Genomic DNA, 21,523 nt, shown 5'->3' with positions numbered 1-21,523 from the left:
AGCCAGTTCAGTACATTACATGATGTGTTACCAGCACTGACCTGGCCAATGTCAGCTCCTTCTTCCATAGTGTATACAGAACTAAAGAACCCATTCAGTAGCTCCGCCTTCTCTTGATTGCCTGTGACAACCTCCCCATTATCATTATTAAGGGGTCCTACATGCTCTGTCCTAGGTTTTTTTGCATTTATATATCTAAAAAAATATTTAGGATTAGTTTTGCTTTCTTTGGCCACCTGTCTCTCATTTTGAATTTTTGCTGTTTTTATTACATTTTTACAGATTTTATTAAGCTCCTTGTACTGTTTAAATGTTATAGCTGACCCATCAGATTTGTATTTTTTGAAGGCAATTTTTTTGTTGTTTATTGCTCTTTTAACATCATGTGTCAGCCATGTAGGATTTAGTTTTAATCGTTTATATTTGTTCCCCTTTGGTATATATTTAGCTGTATAGTTATTTAGAGTTGATTTAAAGATGTCCCATTTACCTTCTGTATCAGTATTTGACAACACCTCCCCCCAGTCTATGTCCTGTAGTGCAGCCCTCAGCCCAGGGAAATTTGCCTTTTTAAAGTTATATGTTTTTGCCTTCCCCGCCTGTCTTTGTTTTCTACATTTTAAGTCAAAAGTAACTATATTGTGGTCGCTATTACCAAGGTTTTCATTACCAGCTCTGCGTTGTTGGAAATGATCAGATCCAACAAGGCATCACTTCTTGTTGGGTCCTCCACAAACTGGCCCATAAAATTATCCTGCAATAAATTTAGGAATTGTCGCCCCTTTGTAGTTTTAGCCAACCCCGGACCCCAATCTATATCGGGATAGTTAAAATCTCCCATTATTACCACTGTACCTGCCCGGGCGGCCCTCTCTATTTGTTATAGAAGCCGAACTTCTATCTCTTCAGTGATATTAGGGGGTCTGTAGATTACACCAAATACTATTTTTTCAGTATTTCCCTCCTTTTGTAATTCTACCCACAATGATTCCACATCCTCAGAATCATCACACACTATGGCATCGTTCACACTGACTTTCATACCACTTCTTACATACAGACAGACTCCACCACCTTTTCTGTTCATTCTATCCTTGCGAAACAATGTAAACCCCTGCAGATTGACAGCCCAGTCATGCGAGGAGTCCAGCCATGTCTCAGTGACCCCAACTATATCAATATGTTCCTCCAGTATCAAGGCCTCAAGCTCCCCCATTTTATTTGCTAGGCTTCTGGCATTTGTGAACATACACTTTACATTTCCATCCTTTATGTTATTGGGTTAATGGGATTCAAGGGTGTAAGTTTTATTTTCCTATGAAGCTTATTCCTATTAACTATTCTAACCCCTCCCTCCGCTCCACCCCCAGGTACATTTATAATTCCCACCTCTCTATCTACACTATCTTCCCCCTCTTTGCTGTAGGTTCCCTCCCCCCAAGTCCCTAGTTTAAACACTCCTCCACCCTTCTAGCCATCTTCTCCCCAAGCAAAGCTGCACCCTCCCCATTGAGGTGCAGCCCGTCCCTACGGTAGAGCCGGTAACCGACAGCGAAGTCAGCCCAGTTCTCCATGAACCCAAACCCTTCCTTCCTACGCCAGCTTCTGAGCCACTTGTTTACCTCCCTGATCTCCCGCTGCCTCTCTGGTGCGGCTCGTGGTACTGGTAGTATTTCAGAAAAGACTACCTTGGAGGTCCTTGCCTTAAGCTTGCGGCCTAAGTCCCTGAAATCATTTTTAAGGACACTCCACCTACCTCTTACTTTGTCATTGGTGCCAATATGTACCATGACTGCTGGGTCCTCTCCAGCCCCGCCCAACAACCTGTCAACCCGATCCGCGATGTGCCGAACTCGTGCGCCAGGCAGACAACACACTGTTCGGCGATCCCGGTCTTTGTGACAGATTGCCCTGTCTGTCCCCCTAATAATTGAGTCCCCCACCACTAGTACCTGTCTGGCCTGCCCTGTACTCCTCCCTCCCTCCTTACTGGAGCAGACACCCCCCTGGCGGTCAGAGGCGGTATCCTGCTGCAGTTCTGCTAGCTCTGTAATGGCATCCCCCTCATCTGCCAAGCGGGCAAACTTGTTGGGGTGTGCCAGTTCAGGACTAGCCTCCCTGACACTTTTTCCCCTAACCCTCTTTCTAACTGTAACCCAGCTAACTGCCTGACTGTCCTGCAACTCCGTCCCACTGTCCTCCCCCACCTCTATTCCCGAGAGTGCCTGCTCAGTGAGCAGGAGACTCCTCTCCATGTTGTTAATGCTTCTCATTGTTGCCAGTCGCCCCTCTAGATGCAGGATCTGGTCTTCCAAACGGACAACTAGCACACATCTCGCACAACAATATGCACCCTCAAACTGTTGTTCAAGGATTGCATACATTGAACAGGATGTACATTGGACTGCATTTTCCAACATGGAGGCCATCTAGTTATGGGGATTTCACAAATGTATAGGAAAAAACAGATAGTCAAAATTACACTTAAAATTTTTTGTAGACCTTGTGGGTTCAAAAATTAACACTCACAGCGATCTCAACCTCCTGCTTTCAAACTCCAGTTTTTGAAACTCCTCTTTCACGCCCCCTCTTACACAGCAACACTCAGAAAGAACAAGCTCTCAATAAGAGTCCCAAGCTAAGATTTATACACCTGTGCCCAATCTACTCCTCCTCCCCCTAGAGGTGGAACAGAGAGAAAAAAAAAAAATGAAAAAGGGTGTTTAAACTCTAACAGTTATCCCACTATGTGCAAAAGAGAAAAAAACTTACCCAAAATATGAATGTGGGCTATAGGCAGTCACACCCACTCCACAGATTCACTCCGCACAACAGATAATCACAGTTTTTGAAACTCCTCTTTCACGCCCCCTCTTACACAGCAACACTCAGAAAGAGCAAGCTCTCAATAAGAGTCCCAAGCTAAGATTTATACACCTGTGCCCAATCTACTCCTCCTCCCCCTAGAGGTGGAACAGAGAAAAAAAAAATGAAAAAGGGTGTTTAAACTCTAACAGTTATCCCACTATGTGCAAAAGAGAAAAACTTACCCAAAATATGAATGTGGGCTATAGGCAGTCGCACCCACTCCACAGATTCACTCCGCACAACAGATAATCACAGTTTTTGAAACTCCTCTTTCACGCCCCCTCTTACACAGCAACACTCAGAAAGAGCAAGCTCTCAATAAGAGTCCCAAGCTAAGATTTATACACCTGTGCCCAATCTACTCCTCCTCCCCCTAGAGGTGGAACAGAGAAAAAAAAAAAATGAAAAGGGGTGTTTAAACTCTAAAAGTTATCCCACTATGTGCAAAAGAGAAAAACTTACCCAAAATATGAATGTGGGCTATAGGCAGTCGCACCCACTCCACAGATTCACTCCGCACAACAGATCATCACAGTTTTTGAAACTCCTCTTTCACGCCCCCTCTTACACAGCAACACTCAGAAAGAGCAAGCTCTCAATAAGAGTCCCAAGCTAAGATTTATACACCTGTGCCCAATCTACTCCTCCTCCCCCTAGAGGTGGAACAGAGAAAAAAAAAAAAATAATAATGAAAAAGGGTGTTTAAACTCTAACAGTTATCCCACTATGTGCAAAAGAGAAAAACTTACCCAAAATATGAATGTGGGCTATAGGCAGTCGCACCCACTCCACAGATTCACTCCGCACAACAGATAATCACAGTTTTTGAAACTCCTCTTTCACGCCCCCTCTTACACAACAACACTCAGAAAGAGCAAGCAATATTTATATTATTGAATGTGAATTAGTTAAATAACGTAAAAAACAAACATGTATGAGTCTTGGTCACAGTGTAACCATACACTACAAGTTGTACTTCTGTATCTTTAATGGTTTCAGAAAAACGTGTGTTTCTGACTATTGTCACATAAAACAAGATGGCTGCCAGATCATGTGACCTATGACCTTTATGTTATATGAGTTTAAGCACAATAAAGCACTTTACCATTGTGCAAAGTTTCATATGTTTTTGATTTACAGTGTACATATACACATTCAAAACAACAATAAGATCTATGTTATTGGCATGCGACAGCCATATTGATTATGCAAATGAACCAGCTTTAACAACTTAGGTACAGGAGGTTACCCTGGACATATGTGCCAAATTGGGAATTTTCCTATCCTAAGTGACGGAAAATTTGGATTTTATTAAAGACAAGACGCGAGTATTATGCTATTTAACTTCTTTACTGAAACTCAGCAGCCATTAAGTAATGTAAGTATTATCAGAAAAATACTTTTTTAAAATAACAATAAAGAGTATATGAACATGCAACCTAGGGTGCAACCTAGTATGGAGTCCCGTGATATTAGCCAATCAGAGTGCAACACAGATGATAAAGGTGATCAACACCCAGTTATCTCCCTTCTTCTTTGCGGAAATCATCAAATTGGAAAAGGTTATGGAAAATTGATCACGAAGATAAGGCAGGGAGACTGGAAGCAGTAGGAAGTAGGAATAGAGATCCCATGAGATGTCGATGGGGATGATGTCCAACGGAGAGTAGATCCTATTGTGGAGCTGTTGAATAATTAGAGACAGAAAAGACATGTTATAGGGATGGGTTTAGGGAGGGATAATACTCGCGTCTTGTCTTTAATAAAATCCAAATTTTCTGTCACTTAGGATAGGAAAATTCCCAATTTTATGGCAAGACAAGATGCTTCGTATTATGCTAGTTCAAAGCTTAATCAAAATTAAACTTACAAGTCAACGAGATGTAATAAAGAAATATTAAATCTTATTACAATAATAACATAGAGACATGAGATTCAGGTCTAAAATAAAAGGTTTTGAAAGTAGAGTCAGAGGACCAATTAGCCGCTTTTAATAGATCTGAAAGAGAAGCACCAGATTGGAAAAGTTTGGTGGATACTGCACTTCTGGTGGAATGAGCTGTAAATTTGGAAATATTTAAAAATGTTTAAAAAAAATGCATGGTTTGTTTAACCCATCTAGCAAGAGTGGGGGAAGAGACTGGAGAATGAGGTTTACAAAAAGAGATTAATAGTTGGGACGAAGATGAAGATCGAAGAGATTCAGTTCTGGATTCATAGGAACGAAGACAACGAACGACACAGAGTTTCTCATTATCCGGAAAGGAAGGATAAAAAACGGAATGGAGGTTCGTTTTAGTACGTCGAGATATAGAGAAAATAACACCTTGAGGTGTAAATTGTCTGCGAGAGATATCTAAAGATTTTACATCAGATACCCTTTTGACGGAGATAAGGCACAAAAAAGGGTAGTAAGTTTAAAGGATAGGAATTTTAATGATAAAACATCATTATCATCCCAGGAAATAAATAAATCCAGTACCGTGTTTACATTCCAAGTAGATGTATATTTAGGAAGGGGAGGTCTACGAAAACGGATGCCTTTTAGTAGTTGGCAAATTAAAGGATGTTTACCTACAGGAACGGAATCTATAGGGGGGTGTTTAGATGAAATCGCTGAACGATATAGATTAATCGTTCTGTAGGCTTTACCAGCATCAAAAGATTCTGATAAGAAATTCAAGATATGGGGTATAGAAGCTTGTAAGGGATCCAAATGTCGTTGATCGCACCAACGAGACCAAAGTCTCCAGGCTGATCCGTAAGCCGATTTGGTACCCGGGGCCCATGCATCTGATAGGATGTCCTGAGTTGACTTTGAAAGCTGGAAGTCAAGTCTTGGCATCCCGAAATGATCCAAGCCACCAGAGGTAGATGATCCGACAAAATCAGAGGGTGACAGTTCCCTTGAGGATCTAGAAGAAGATCGTGAGTGGAAGGAAGAAGACGGGGAAGATCTATGATTAGGTGTAAGATTTGTGGAAACCACGATTGGGTTGGCCAGAGTGGAGTTATGAGAACCAGAGTGGCTTTCTGAATCGAGGTTTGAAAAAGAACTCGGGGTATTAGATTGAACGGAGGAAAAGCATATAGGGTCTTCTGAGGCCAGAATTGCAGGAAGGCATCCACACCTAGAGCTTCTGGGTCTGGACGCCAACTGTAAAACAGAGGTAATTGGGTTTTCAGGCGGGAAGCAAAAAGATCTAAGGGGACCCCATAAAGAATTGATTGATTGAAAGATTGGATGAAGAAGTTTCCAATCGCTGGAGTCCGTGAGGTAACGTGCATACCAATCCGCTACTGTTTTGGAAATCCCTGGTAAGTATTCTGCTTTCAGAATGATATCTTTGTCCAAACAGAAATGCCAAAAATCTTTGACAAAGTCTGCAAGAACTTTGGAATTCGTACCTCCCAGTTGATTGATGTATTGGACAGCAGAAATGTTGTCCATACGAAGGAGGACACAACAGTGGGAGGAATCTTTTGCAAAACTTTTTAAAGCAAAAAATCCCGCTAGTAGTTCCAGACAATTTATGTGTAATTGAGATTCCGTCTGGGACCATTTCCCTCCAGTGGAAAGAGAACCGCAACGAGCTCCCCATCCAGAAAGACTTGCATCCGACTCTATAATGATGTCCGGATTCGGATGGAAATTTTTTTCCCATTCCAGGATTCTATGTGATTGAGCCACCAGAAAAGTTCTTCCCTGGCTTCTGGAGATAGGGGAATCTCGTCGGAGTAACCAAGACCTTCCCTTAAATGACGGATCTTCAAGCGTTGAAGAGCCCTGTAGTGGAGAGGAGCTGGGAAAATGGCTTGAATAGAGGCTGATAAGAGGCCTACTATCCGGGCAATTGTTCTCAAAGAGATTACCATATTTATCGGCGTATAACACGCACTTTTTAGGCTAAAATTTTTAGCCTAAAGTCTGTGTGCGTGTTATACGCCGATACCCCCCCCCAGGAAAGGCAGGGGGAGAGAGGCCGTCGCAGCCCGCTTCTCTCCCCCTGCCTTTCCTGGGGTCTAGAGCGCTGCTGTCGGCCTTTTTCACCCCCTGGTTATCGGCGCCGCTGCCCGTTCTGTCCCCCTGACTATCGGTGCCGGCGCCGATAGCCAGGGGGCGAGAAGCGACGCCGACAGCCAGGGGGAGAGAAGGGGCAGCGGCACCCATTGCCGGCGCCGCTGCCCCGTTGCCTCCCCCCATCCCCGGTGGCATAATTACCTGAGTCGGGTCCGCGCTGCTCCGCTGCTCAAGGCCTCCGTCGTTGCTATGCGCTGAACGGCGTGGCGCATGACGTCAGAGCACCGCGCCGTGCATAGAAACGACGCCGGTCCCCAGCGTCGTTGCTATGCATGGCGCGGCGCTCTGACGTCATGCGCCGCGCCGTTCAGCGCATAGCAACGACGGAGGCCTGGAGCAGCGGAGCAGCGCGGACCCGAGCAGCACGGACCCGACTCAGGCCTGGAGCAGCGCGGACCCGACTCAGGTAATTATGCCACCGGGGATGGGGGGAGGCAACGGGGCAGCGGCGCCGGCAATGGGTGCCGCTGCCCCTTCTCTCCCCCTGGCTGTCGGCGTCGCTTCTCTCCCCCTGGCTATCGGCGCCGGCACCGATAGTCAGGGGGACAGAACGGGCAGCGGCGCCGATAACCAGGGGGTGAAAAGGGCCGACAGCAGCGCTCTAGACCCCAGGAAAGGCAGGGGGAGAGAAGCGGGCAGCGACGGCCTCTCTCCCCCTGCCTTTCCTGGGGGTGTATCGGGGTATACACGCGCACACACGCACCCTCATTTTTTCATGGATATTTGGGTAAAAAACTTTTTTTACCCAAATATCCTTGGTAAAATGAGGGTGCGTGTTATAGGCCGGTGCGTGGTATACCCCGATAAATACGGTATATCTTTGCGGAGAATTTGTTTGATCTCTTTTCGAATGGTTTTCAGTCTCCTTGGAGGTAGGCTTAGAGAGGACAACTGAGTGTTGATCATGAAGCCTAAGAATTCTAGTTCCTGGGAGGGAACTAGGATTGATTTTTTGCAGTTTATCAGAAAATCCAGATGAATCAGAAGAGACAGAGTCCAGTTCAAGTGGCGCAAAAGTAACTCTTTTGACTGGGCCATAAGGAGAATATCGTCTAGATAGATGATAAGACGAACCCCTCGACTTCTGAGAAAAGCCACTACCGGTTTCAGTAGTTTTGTAAAACACCAAGGGGCTGATGATAGGCCGAAAGGTAGGCAGGTGAATTGCCACTTTTGGTTTTTCCAAAGAAATTGTAGGAATTTTTGAGAAGAGGGATGAATTGGAACAGTGAGATAGGCCTCCTTTAAGTCTATTTTTGCAAGCCAGTCGTGTTGCAATAGGATGTCTCTTAGTAAATGTATGCCCTCCATTTTGAAGTTGCGATATATCACTAAATTGTTCAAGAGTTTCAAATTGATCACAGGTCTGTGACCTCCATCTTTCTTTTTCACCAGAAACAGATTGCTGATAAAACCTGGTGATTGGGATGGAATCGGAATAATTGCCTGTTTGGCAAATAAGTCTTTGATTTCTAGATCTATCAGATTTTTGTCTGTTTGGGAGAATTGAATCGGATGTGGTAGATGGGTTTGGATGGGTGGGGAGACAAATTCTATTTGATAACCTTGGACCGTGTTTAGGATCCAAGAGTCGGACGTAATCGTAGTCCAATTGTGGGAAAAATACAGGAGTCTTCCCCCCAGTGGAATATCTAGGGAAGAAGACTGAGGTAGGCTTACCTGTGGGAGGTCTTGAGCGAGGGAATCCTCTGTGACCTCTGGCCCTCCATGGTCTGCCCCTGTATGGAAAAAAAGGGGGGTTAGGGGGCGGAGGAGGGGCCTGAATGCTTTGAAGTATGGGAGTAGGAGCCTCTGTGATATGTATTTTGGGAGGAACGGCCGGAAAAGCGGCCCCTACCTCTTCCGGCCTTCCCAAAAACTGTATTTGAAAAAACTTTTTTCAATGATACTTGGGCCTTATTTAGGGATGAAAATAGGCTGACATATTTATTAAGTTCTTTAATAAATCCTCCCCAATAGAGCATGCCCTTGGTGGGATTAGGGGGCTCTACCATGGCCAGATTGGTCAATTGGGGATCTATTTTTAATAGGATGGAGCGTTTCCGCTCATTGGAGAGGGAAGCATTGGCATTCCCCAAAAATACATACAGCCCTTTGTGCCCATCCTTTTAGGGTTTCTGGGTCCACAGGGGTATCAGAAGTGGATGCCTCTTCGGCTAAATTAAAAATTTTTGTCAAGGGACCTAATAAGTCCATTAATTTGTCCTGACAGGACTTAAAGCTTCTATCCACTCCTTTCTTGGGATTGTTGCCCGTCTTAAAAAGGAACTTAGCAATGAGTGGATCCAATTCTGGGGTGTGTGAGGCGTTATTTGGTAAGGTTGGTCTTGACGGTTTGTCAAGAGGCTTATTGGCCCATAATGAAATAAATTTGGCTACTTTTGTCTTTGGTAGCCATTCTCCAGAACGTGGATGACATATTAATGCTGGGTCAAAATATGTGTCACCCGATTCAGTTATCATAGTTTCTTCCTGACTGCCAAGGTCCTCATGATTGGGATCACTGTCCTCCGCTACATACAATATCTCCTCAATGTCTTCAATGTCAGAGTCATCCGACTCATCAGAGGAAGAGATGTTGAAGGAGTTTGATTTAGCTCTTAAGCTAGATTTATTACCCTTGCTGGAGTGAGCCTCCTCATGGGTTGAGGGTAGATCTTGTGGCTTATGTGAACCACTAGTGTTAGAGGTTTGAATAAATTCAGTAGTTTGAGATTGTAAAATATCTTGGCGTACTCCTGAGGTATTTTTACAATGTTTTAAGGAGTATGGGCCGTCTGTAGAATGGCGTCTTTTGGCCTTTGCTTTACCTGGCCCCTTAAGTCCCTTAGCTAATTGGGACACAGACTCTTTTGGGGACCAGAATTGGTCCGAAGGAGTTAGGGGAGGTATAGAGCTCAAATTTGTTGAGTTAGAGTGAGCTATAGCCAGAGACACTGATTTATTAATGGGAGATAACTGGGTGTTGGTCACCTTTATCATCTGTGTTGCACTCTGATTGGCTAATATCCCTGGTCTCCATAATAGGTTGCACCCTAGGTTGCATGTTCATATACTCTTCATTGTTATTTACTTACATTACTTAATGGCTGCTGAGTTTCAGTAAAGAAGTTAAATAGCATAATACGAAGCGTCTTGTCTTGCCATAAAATTATAAGTTATTCTAACAAACGGTTTCAGAGAAGATGTTTTTAGAATATTGAGTAAACCAATATGGTGGCCAGGTCATGTGACCTATGACCCTGATATTACATATGATTATGCACATCTCCAAAATCTACCACTACGTAAAGTTTCATAAGTATTGGAGTAACATTGCAGCTATTACATGCATTTTATTGCGGTGGATTAATAATAATAATAATAATAATAATAAACTGAGTAAAAACAATAGGCGTCCTATGCAACATTGTTGCTTGGCCACCTAATCTATATATATATATAAAACTCAATGTGTGTGTGTATGTATGTATGTATGTGTGTATGTTCCAGCATCACGTCCAAACGGCTAAAGATATTAACATGAAACTTGGCACACATGTTACTTATATGTCAACAACAAACATAGGATAGGTGATTTAACCCTTACTCACCCCCATTTGCCAGGGGCGGGGTTTATGTTTAAAGTCCCATACAAGTCAATGGCAAATATATGTTACTGCATAACTTCCAAACGGCTTGAGATATTTCGATAATACTTGGTCACATGTTACTTATATGTCCACTTAAAATATAGGATAGTTAATTTAACCCTTAACTACCCCCATTTGTGAGGGTCAGGGTTTTTGTTTAAAGTCCCATGCAAATCAATGGGAAATGTATGTTCCCACATAACTTGGAGATATTTCAATACCTGGTACAAATATTACAGGTCGGGATAGGAGGTCGGGATAGGAGGTCGGGATAGGAGGATGAGATAGGAGGACCGAGATAGGAGGACCGGGATAGGAGGACAGGGATAGGAGGACCGGGATAGGAGGACGTGATAGGAGGACGCGATAGGAGGACGGGATAGGAGGTCGGAATAGGAGGTCGCGATAGGAGGTCAGGATAGGAGGACGCGATAGGAGGTCAGGATAGGAGGTCGGGATAGGAGGATGGGATAGGAGGTCGGGATAGGAGGACGAGATAGGAGGACAGGATAATAGGTCGAGATAGGAGGTCGAGTTAGGAGGTCGGGATACGAGAACGGGATAAGAGGACAGGATAGGAGGTGGAGAAAGGAGGTGGAGATAGGAGGATGGGATAGGAGGACAGGATAGGAGGTCGGGATAGGAGGTCTGGATATGAGGATGGGATTGGAGGTCAGGATATGAGGACAGGATAGGAGGTCAAGATAGGAGGACAGGATAGGAGGTCGAATTAGGAGGTCGGGATATGAGGACGGGATAAGAGGATGGGATAGGAGGTCGAGATAGGAGGACCGGATAGGAGGTCGGGATATGAGGACGGGAAATGAGGACGGGATAGGAGGTGGAGATATGAGGACCAGATAGGAGGACGGGATAGGAGGTCGAGATAGGAGGTCGAGTTAGGAGGTCGAGTTAGGAGGTCGGAATATGAGAACAGGATAAGAGGACGGGATATGAGGTGGAGAAAGGAGGAGGAGATAGGAGGACGGGATAGGAGGACGGGATAGGAGGACGGGATAGGAGGTCGGGATAGGAGGTCGGGATAGGAGGTCGGGATAGGAGGTCAGGATAGGAGGTCGGGATAGGAGGACAGGATAGGAGGTCGAGTTAGGAGGTCGGGATATGAGGACGGGATATGAGGACGGGATAGGAGGTCAAGATAGGAGGATGGGATAGGAGGTCGAGATAGGAGGAGGGGATAGGAGGTAGAGTTAGGAGGTCAGGGTATGAGGTGGAGATAGGAGGTGGAGATAGGAGGTGGAAATAGGAGGTGGAGATAGGAGGACGGGATAGGAGGTCGGGACAGGAGGTCGGGGTATGAGGACGGGATATGGGGTAGGGATATGACAACAATATATGGGGATGGGATATGAAGTCAAAAGCTTCCTCCTGTTGATTTTCCTCCCCAACAAGGATGAGGAAGGAAAAACCGGGCAACGCCGGGTACTCAGCAATACAGGTGGCCAAGCTGCACAGCCGGGGTATAGCACACGATTGCTTTGACCCCCTATGGTACAGAAGGTGATCATTGACATATCTGGTAATTTTCACATTGTTTTGACCAGTAATTTCAGAGAAAACTATGCATGCAGAATATTGCACAATCCAATATGGCGACCAAACCATGTGATCCATGGTGGTACAGAAAGTGAGTACTCTCTACCATTGTCCAAAGAAACATAACTTTTAGATTAACAGCATGCATATTACACACATTTAAAAAATAAGTTACCATATTTATCGGCGTATAACACGCACCCATTTTAACAGGGAAATTTAAGTAAAAAAAAATTAAATTTAAAATAAATGACTTGTACTAAATGCCACATCATTCCTCCAACTTTGTTTTCTTCTGCACCTCAGTTTGGTCCTGTCCCCTACAGTGCCACATAATTCCTTCCCTTTTATCAGTCCCTGTGCCACATTTACCCCTCTCATCGCCACCCCCCCATGTCTCATCATTTCCCCGTCATAGACCACCACTAGCCATACAGACATAAAGCATTTAGTGCCTTCCCCACCATCATTTCCCCGTCTCATCCTACCCCACCCTGTCTCATCATGCTCCCCATCATTCCCCCCTCATCATTTCCCCCGTCTCATCATCCCCCACCCTGTCTCATCATGCCCCCCATCATCCTCCCACTCTGTCTCATCATCCCCCACCCTGTCTCATCATGCCCCCCATCATTCCCCCCTCATCATTCCCCCTTCTCATCATGCCCCCATCATTATCCCCACCACCCTGTCTCATCATGTCCCCATCATTCCCCCTCATTTCCCCCTGTCTCACCCCCCCATCATGCCAGTGGTCTTCAATCTGTGGACCTCCAGATGTTGCAAAACTACAACTCCCAGCATGCCAGGACAGCCAACTGCTGTCCGGGCATGCTGGGAGTTGTAGTTTTGCAACATCTGGAGGTCCGCAGGTTGAAGACCACTCTTCCCCTTTCCTTACCTGTCTGCACTTCGGCAGGTCAGGTCAGGCGGCGGGTCTTGCGGGCTGCGGGGTCAGTGAAGCAGATGAGTGACGTCCTCTCCCGGGCTCCTCTGCGTGCCATCATGGATGTCACTTTTCGGCGGCGACTACAGGAAATGAAAAGTGACGTCACTGATGCCGCGCAGAGGAAGTCACTCATCTGCCTCACTGACCGTAGCCCGCAAGACCCCCCCGCCTGACCCGCCGAAGCGCAGCCAGGTAAGGAAAATAAACAAAACTATAAAAGCAGGGAAAAGGGGGAATGATGAGGGAGGGGGGAGGTAAGGAAAATGAAAAGTGAAACTCACTTGTTTTCTCCCGCACTATACACAGGTACTGGTGGATAGTGCGGGAGAGGGCTGATTAAAAGGTAGGGCAGATCCGGACAAGGTAGGGCTAATTTTAATCAGTGTCTCCCGCACTATCCACCAGTACCTGTGGATAGTGCAGGAGAAAACAAGTGACAGTGCGGGGAGGAGACGCCGCTGGTCACTGATTTAAAGTGGCCGCGGCCGTGCTGTTAATACTTAACAAGCAGCCGCTGCTGCGGCCGCTTTAAATCAGTGACCAGAAGACATTGGCGTATAACACGCAGGCAGACTTTTTGCGTTAAATTTAAGCTTTAAAAGTGCGTGTTATACACCGATAAATAAGGTACATATTATTAATGCTATCTAAATCTTATTGGGGAGACGAGGGCTATATTGATTATGCTAATGAACCAGCTTTAACAACCTTGGTACAGGAGGTTACCATGAACATGTCTGCCAAATAATAAATTATTCTAACAAACGGTTTAAGAGAAGAAGATGTTTTTAGAATACTGTGCAATTCAATATGGCGGACAAATCATGTGATCAATAGACTTGTGATGAACAAATCTGAATCTGGACAACAGTGTAACCACATACAGTGATTTATCCATCTGTAGCTTAAGCCATTGTAGAGAAGAAGAATTTTGAATATTGTGCAAAAGTCCTCTCCTCAACATCTCAGACACAGAAGGGTATCATAAGTCGCCCCATTGGGGGCATAGGTGCATTATTATGCTGACCTTGCGTGATGTGTATTGAATGAGTTACCATTGAGAACCCATATTAAATGTCTGATATATTCACGTGATATTGCTAAGGCCAGCGTTCTCTCTTTATATGGGTTCTTAGATTCTTTGTTGTTGTAGTCCCAGTCGTCCTCTGAGGACCCAGACACCAGCTAGTTGCAACACGTTGCGACAGGGATTTTATGTTTCAGTCCCTTATCATTGAGACATGATTTGATACATGGGTAAGTCATCACTAGGATCCGATGTATATGTGGAATACCCTGCTTGGCAATGTGAGACTTGTTTAGGAGCATACAGCGGTCTCTCAAGTTACAATATTAATTGGTTCAAAAGGACCATTGTATGTTGAAACCATAACTCTATGGAAACCTGGTAATTGGTTCTGAATGCACCAAAATGTCATCCAAAAATAGGAAAGTGAGGATTAAAGAAAAATAAGTAGATAACTAATATAGATAAAGCAAGTTCTTACATATAAAAGTAAGAAAGATATGCTGGGAGCTGTAAATCACTGTCTATGTACATGACAGGAGCTTCTTCAGGGTTCTGTACAGTACACACAATTTCCTAAAAAAATTTAATCGAGCCGACCTTACTTGGTGTCCAAAGGAAAAGATAACCATACCATAGTTAGTACAGAACATGTAGTACCACCCTGTAGTGTAGGGAGGCGCTACTAGTAAATGCCCATTCTGATTGGTCAGTTCTTCCAGCCATTGACACGTTTCACATATCTGGACTGTCTGTAGTATTTTTGTTAAAGGGTTTATCCACCATAAGGTAATTTTAGTACGTATTTGGCAGACAGTAATGGACATGCTTAGGAAGGATCTGCGCTTGTCTTGGGGCTAAATGGCTATGTTGTGAGATTACCATAACACTGTGGCTAGCTTTTTGTGAATTGGTATCTCCTGTTTGAGTTTTCTTCTTTTGCCTACGAATCCCATAATTCCATGTTCCTCAATCCCACACATCAGCCACCCCACCCATTGAAACATAAATGAGCTGCATCCATTCAAAAGACCTGTGGTGCCTACAGCTGTTGCATTAACCCCTTAAGAACCCAGCCATTTTACACCTTAGGACCCGGCCATTTTTTGCACATCTGACCACTGTCACTTTAAACATTAATAACTCTGGAATGCTTTTAGTTATCATTCTGATTCTGAGACTGTTTTTTCGTGACATATTCTACTTTAACTTAGTGGTAAAATTTTGTGGTAACTTGCATCCTTACTTGGTGAAAAATCCCAAAATTTGATGAAAAATTAGAAAATTTAGCATTTTTCTAACTTTGAAGCTCTCTGCTTGTAAGGAAAATGGATATTCCAAATATTTTTTTTATTCACATATACAATGTTTCTACTTTATGTTTGCATCATAAAATTGATGAGTTTTTACTTTTGGAAGACACCAGAGGGCTTCAAAGTTCAGCAGCAATTTTCCAATTTTTCACAAAATTTCCAAAATCACAATTTTTCAGGGACCAGTTCAGATTTGAAGTGGATTTGAAGGGTCTTTATCTTAGAAATACCCCACAAATGACCCCATTATAAAAACTGCACCCCCAAAGTATTCAACATTACATTCAGTCAGCATTTTAACCCTTTAGGTGTTTCACAGGAATAGCAGCAAATTGAAGGAAAAAAATCCCAATCTTCATTTTTTACACCAGCATGTTCTTGTAGACCAAATTTTTGAATTTGTACAAGGGGTAAAAGGAGAAAATGGATTGTTATTTTTGTAGCCCAATTTCTCTCGAGTAAGCACATACCTCATATGTCTATGTAAAGTGTTCGGTGGGCGCAGTAGAGGGCTCAGAAGCGAAGGAGCGACAAGGGGATTTTGCAGAGTACGTTTTTCTGAAATGGTTTTTGGGGGGCATGTTGCATTTAGGAAGCCCCTATGGTGCCAGAACAGCAAAACCCCCCCACATGGCATACCATTTTGGAAACTAGACCCCTTGAGGAATGTAACAAGGAATAAAGTGAGCCTTAATACCCCACAGGTGCTTCCCGACTTTTGCATATGTAAAAAAATATATAATTTTTTTCACTAAAATGTGTGTTTCCCCCCAAATTTCACATTTTTGCAAGGGTTAATAGCAGAAAATACCCCCCAAAACTTGTAACCCCATCTCTTATGAGTATGGAGGTACCCCATAAGTTTACCTGAAGTGCACTACAGGCGAACTACAATGCTCAGAAGAGAAGGAGTCATATTTGGCTTTTTGAGAGCAAATTTTGCTCGGGGGCATGTTGCATTTAGGAAGCCCCTATGGTGCCAGGACAGCAAAATAACCCCCACATGGCATACCATTTTGGAAACTAGACCCCTTGAGGAATGTAACAAGGGGTACAATGAACATTTACCCCCACTGGTGTCTGTCAGATCTTTGAAACAGTGAGCTGTACAAAATGTTTTATTTGCACAGCCCACTGTTTCAAAGCTCTGTCAGACACCAGTTGGGTGTAAATTCTCACTGCACCCCTCATTACATTCCGTGAGGGGTGTAGTTTCCGAAATTGGGTCACATGTGTTTGGTTTTTTTTTTGCGTTTGTCAAAACCGCTGTAACAATCAGCCACCCCTGTGCAAATCACCTCAAATGCACATGGAGCACTCTCCCTTCTGGGCCTTGTTGTGCGCCCCCAGAGGACTTTACGCCCAGGGAGAAATTGCGTTACAAATTTTGGGGGGCTTTTTTCCCTATGACCTCTTGTCAAAATGAAAAGTATAGAGCAACACCAGCATGTTAGTGTAAAAAAATTATTATTTTACACTAACATGCAGGTGTAGACCCCAACTTCACCTTTTCATAAGGGGTGAAAGGAGAAAAAGCCCCCCAAAATTTGTTAGGCAATTTCTCCCGAGTACGGCGATACCCCATATGTGGCCCTAAACTGTTGCCTTGAAATACGACAGGGCTCCAAAGTGAGAGCGCCATCCGCATTTGAGGCCTGAATTAGGGATTTGCATAGGGGTGGACATAGGGGTATTCTACGCCAGTGATTCCCAAACAGGGTGCCTCCAGCTGTTGCAAAACTCCCAGCATGCTTGAACAGTCAACAGCTGTCCGACAATACTGGGAGTTGTTGTTTTGCAACAGCTGGAGGCTCCATTTTGGAAACAGTGGCGTACCAGACGTTTTTCATTTTTATTGGGGAGGGGGACTGTGTAGGGGTATGTGTATATGTAATGTTTTTTACTTTTTATTTTATTTTGTGTTAGTGTAGTGTAGTGAAGTGTTTTTAGGGTACAGTCACATGGGCGGGGGGTTACAGCGAGTTTGAGCTGCCGCGCAAAATTTGCTGCATCGCAAACTTGCAGCCTGATACTCACTGTAAACCCCTGCCCATGTGAATGTACCCTATACATTCAGCTGTTGCAAAACTACAACTCCCAGCATGTACAGTCTATCAGTGCATGCTGGTAGTTATAGTTTTGCAACAACTGGAGGCACACGGGTTGGGAAACACTGAGTTAGGAAACAGACAATGTTTCCCAACCAGTGTGCCTCCAGTTGTTGCAAAACCACTACTCCCAAACATTCTCAGGCATGCTGGGAGTAGTAGTTCGGCAACATCTTTAGAGCCAGATGTTGCCAAACTACAATTCCCAGCATGCTTGGAGTTGTAGTTTTGCAACATCTGGAGGACTACAGTTTGCAGACCACTAAGTGGTTCCCAATCTGTGCCCTTCCAGATGTTGCAAAACTACAACTCCCAGTATGCCAAAACTGTCCAGGCATGCTGGGAGTTGTAGTTCTGCAACATCTGAAGGGCCAGATGTTACAGAACTACAACTCCCAGCATGCCTGGACAGTAAGGGCATGCTGAGGATGTGTAGTTTTGCAACATCTGGAAGGGCACAGTGGTCTCCAAACTGTGGACCTCCAGATGTTGCAAAACTGCAACTCCCAGCATGCCCAGACGCCAAGGGCTGTCTGGGCATGCTGGGAGTTGTAGCATACAAGGTCCCATTACAGCAATGCATGTCACTTTACGGCGACGTGCATTGCTGTAAAGGGCCCGACCACGGCTGAAGATCAACTCACCTGTCGCCGCCGCCATCTTCATCGCCGGGATCCGGGTCTTCAGGGACGAGGTAAGTACCGGGGCCGGTCCCCAGCACTCCCCCGCCCCCAGCCGCGTCCTTCGGTCTTCCTCCCGTCCTCTCCGGACTTCCAGGGGCCGGGCAGGACGGGAGGAAGTAACCGCCCACCCCCCCCCTGCGATTGGTCGGTTAACTAACCGACAGATCGCATAGTATAGGAGGAGGTGGCCGGCTTGCCACCTCGCTCCTATACTTCAGCATGGTCCTGGCTGTCTGTGACAGCCGGGATCATGCGAAATTACCGGGCGGTCGGGTCCCAGAGACCCGATCAGCCCGGTATCGCCGCAGATCGCAAGGGCGATTTCCCTTGTGATTTACGGCGATCGCCGACATGTGGGGCCTACATGGCCCCCCTCGGCGTTTGCCCTGGAAGTCCTGCTGAAGGATTTCAGCAGGCATCCGCTTCCGATCCCCGCCCGGCGTGCGGCAGGGACCGGAAACCGCCAGGGCGTAAGTTTACGCCCTGGGTCCTTAAGTACCAGGGCGCCGGGGCGTAAAATTACGCCCTGGGTCCTGAACAGGTTAATTGCAGATTGATCTCTCTCCCACCAAGCGATCACTCCACCCATTGAAGCAGACAGGCTCCCTGTCATCAGCTGACTAGTGAGTCAGGTCTCAGCCGCATTGCAACCTGGAAAAAATCTGAGACAACAGTCATTTTGCATGTTAAAAATAAATATTAGGGTGAAAATCACATAAAAATTGTGAGAAAAGTGTCACACACAGGTACAGACACTATATTATGAATTACACTAACTTTACAGCCCCTGTAGCATAGTCAAAAATAATAAAAATCCTGGAATACCCCTTTAAGTCTGGTCCAGAAAAGACCATTGTATTTTGAAATAATTGTATGTTGAGGTCATTGTAAGTTGAGGGATCACTGTATTGGTTCCCTATATGTACTGTATGTGGCTTGGGCTCCTTTTTAGACACTACTACTGATTTGGTTGATTGTTTTTCAACCAACAAGAATACATTTATCTTCTTTTAGATTTTTAATTATTGGGGTTTGTATTTTAACCCTTGGGAACGAAGCCTATTTTGACCTTAAGGACGAAAGCATTTTTGGAAAATCTGACCTGTGTCACTTGCTTAAAATAAACCCAAGATGCTTTTACTGATGAATTTGATTCAGAGATAGTTTTTTCGTGACATATTTTCATTTATGGTAGTGGTAATTTTTTTTGTCAATACTTGCATCATATCTTGGTGAAAAATTCCAACATTTCTTGAAAAATAAATGTTGCCTTTTTTGGGGGGAGAAAATCTATGCTTGTAAGGAAAATAGACATGCCAAATAAATTATACATTGATTCACATATACAATGTCTACTTTATATTTGCATCATAAAGTTGACATTTTTTACTTTTTGAAGACATTAGTGGGGTTCAAAGTGTAGCAGCAATTTTATAATTTTTCACGAACATAGGGGTATTCTACGCCAGTGATTCCCAAACAGGGTGCCTCCAGCTGTTGCAAAACTCCCAGCATGCTTGGACAGTCAACGGCTGTCCGGCAATACTGGGAGTTGTTGTTTTGCAACAGCTGGAGGCTCCATTTTGGAAACAGTGGCGTACCAGACGTTTTTTATTGGGGAGGGGAGGGGGGCTGTGTAGGGGTATGTGTATATGTAGTGTTTTTTACTTTTTATTTTGTGTTAGTGTAGTGTAGTGTTTTTAAGGTACAGTCACATGGGCGGGGGATTACAGCGAGTTTCCCGCTGCGAGTTTGAGCTGCCGCACAAAATTTGCTGCATCGCAAACTTGCAGCCTGATACTCACTGTAAGCCCCCTGCCCATATGAATGTACCCTGTACATTCACAGGGAGGGACCTCCAGCTGTTGCAAAACTACAACTCCCAGCATACACAGTCTATCAGTGCATGCTGGTAGTTATAGTCTTGCAACAGCTGGAGGCACACGGGTTGGGAAACAATGAGTTAGGAAACAGACAATGTTTCCCAACCAGTGTGCCTCCAGTTGTTGCAAAACCACAACTCCCAAACATTCTCAGGCATGCTGGAAGTAGTAGTTCGGCAACATCTTTAGAGCCAGATGTTGCCAAACTAGCATGTTTGGAGTTGTAGTTTTGCAACATCTGGAGGACTACAGTTTGCAGATCACTAATACAGTGGTTTCCAATCTGTGCCCTTCCAGTTGTTGCAAAACTACACATCCTCAGCATGCCCTTACTGTCCAGGCATGCTGGGAGTTGTAGTTCTGCAACATCTGAAGGGCCAGATGTTACAGAACTACAACTCCCAGCATGCCTGGACAGTAAGGGCATGCTGAGGATGTGTAGTTTTGCAACATCTGGAAGGGCACAGTGGTCCCAAAACTGTGGACCTCCAGATGTTGCAAAACTGCAACTCCCAGCATGCCCAGACGCCAATGGTTGTCTGGGCATGCTGGGAGTTGTAGTATGCAGGGTCCCATTACAGCAATGCATGTCGTTTTACGGTCACGTGCATTGCTGTAAAGGGCCCGACCACGGGTGAAGATCCAATCACCTGTCGCCGCCGCCGTCTTCATCGCCGGGATCCGGGTCTTCAGGGATGAGGTAAGTATCGGGGCCGGGCCCCAGCACTCCCCCGTCGCGTCCTCCGGTCTTCCTCCTGTCCTCTCCGGACTTCAAGGGGCCGGGCAGGGCGGGAGGAAGTAACCTCCGCCCCCCCCCCCTGCGATTGGTCGGTTAACTAACCGAAGAATCGCAGGGGATAGGAGGAGGTGGCAGGCTTGCAACCTCGCTCCTATACTTTAGCATGGTCCTGGCTGTCTGTGACAGCCGGGATCATGCAAAATTACTGGGCAGTCGGGTCCCAGAGACCCGATCAGCCCGGTATCGCTGCAGATCGCAGGAGCGATTTCCCTTGCCTACATGGCCCCCCTCGGTGTTTGCCCTGGATGCCTGCTGAAGCATTTCAGCAGGCATTCGGTTCCGATCTCTGCCCCGCGCGCGGCAGGGACCGGAAAACGCCAGGATGTACGGGGACATCCTGGGTCCTTAAAGCCCAGGGTGCGGGGACGTTCCCGTACGTCTTGGGTCCTTAAGGGGTTAAAACTGTCACATACAGTCACGGCCGTAAATGTTGGCACCCCTGAATTTTTTCAAGAAAATGAAGTATTTCTCAAAGAAAAGGATTGCAGTAACACATGTTTTGCTATACACACATTTATTCCCTTTGTGTGTACTGGAACAAAACCAAAAAAGGGCGGAAAAAAAGCTAATTGGGCATAATGTCACAACAAACTCCAAAAATG

This window comes from Hyla sarda, chromosome 1, assembly GCF_029499605.1.
Source record: "Hyla sarda isolate aHylSar1 chromosome 1, aHylSar1.hap1, whole genome shotgun sequence".
Lineage (NCBI taxonomy): Eukaryota > Metazoa > Chordata > Amphibia > Anura > Hylidae > Hyla > Hyla sarda.
Note: the sequence above shows the minus strand (reverse complement) of the source record.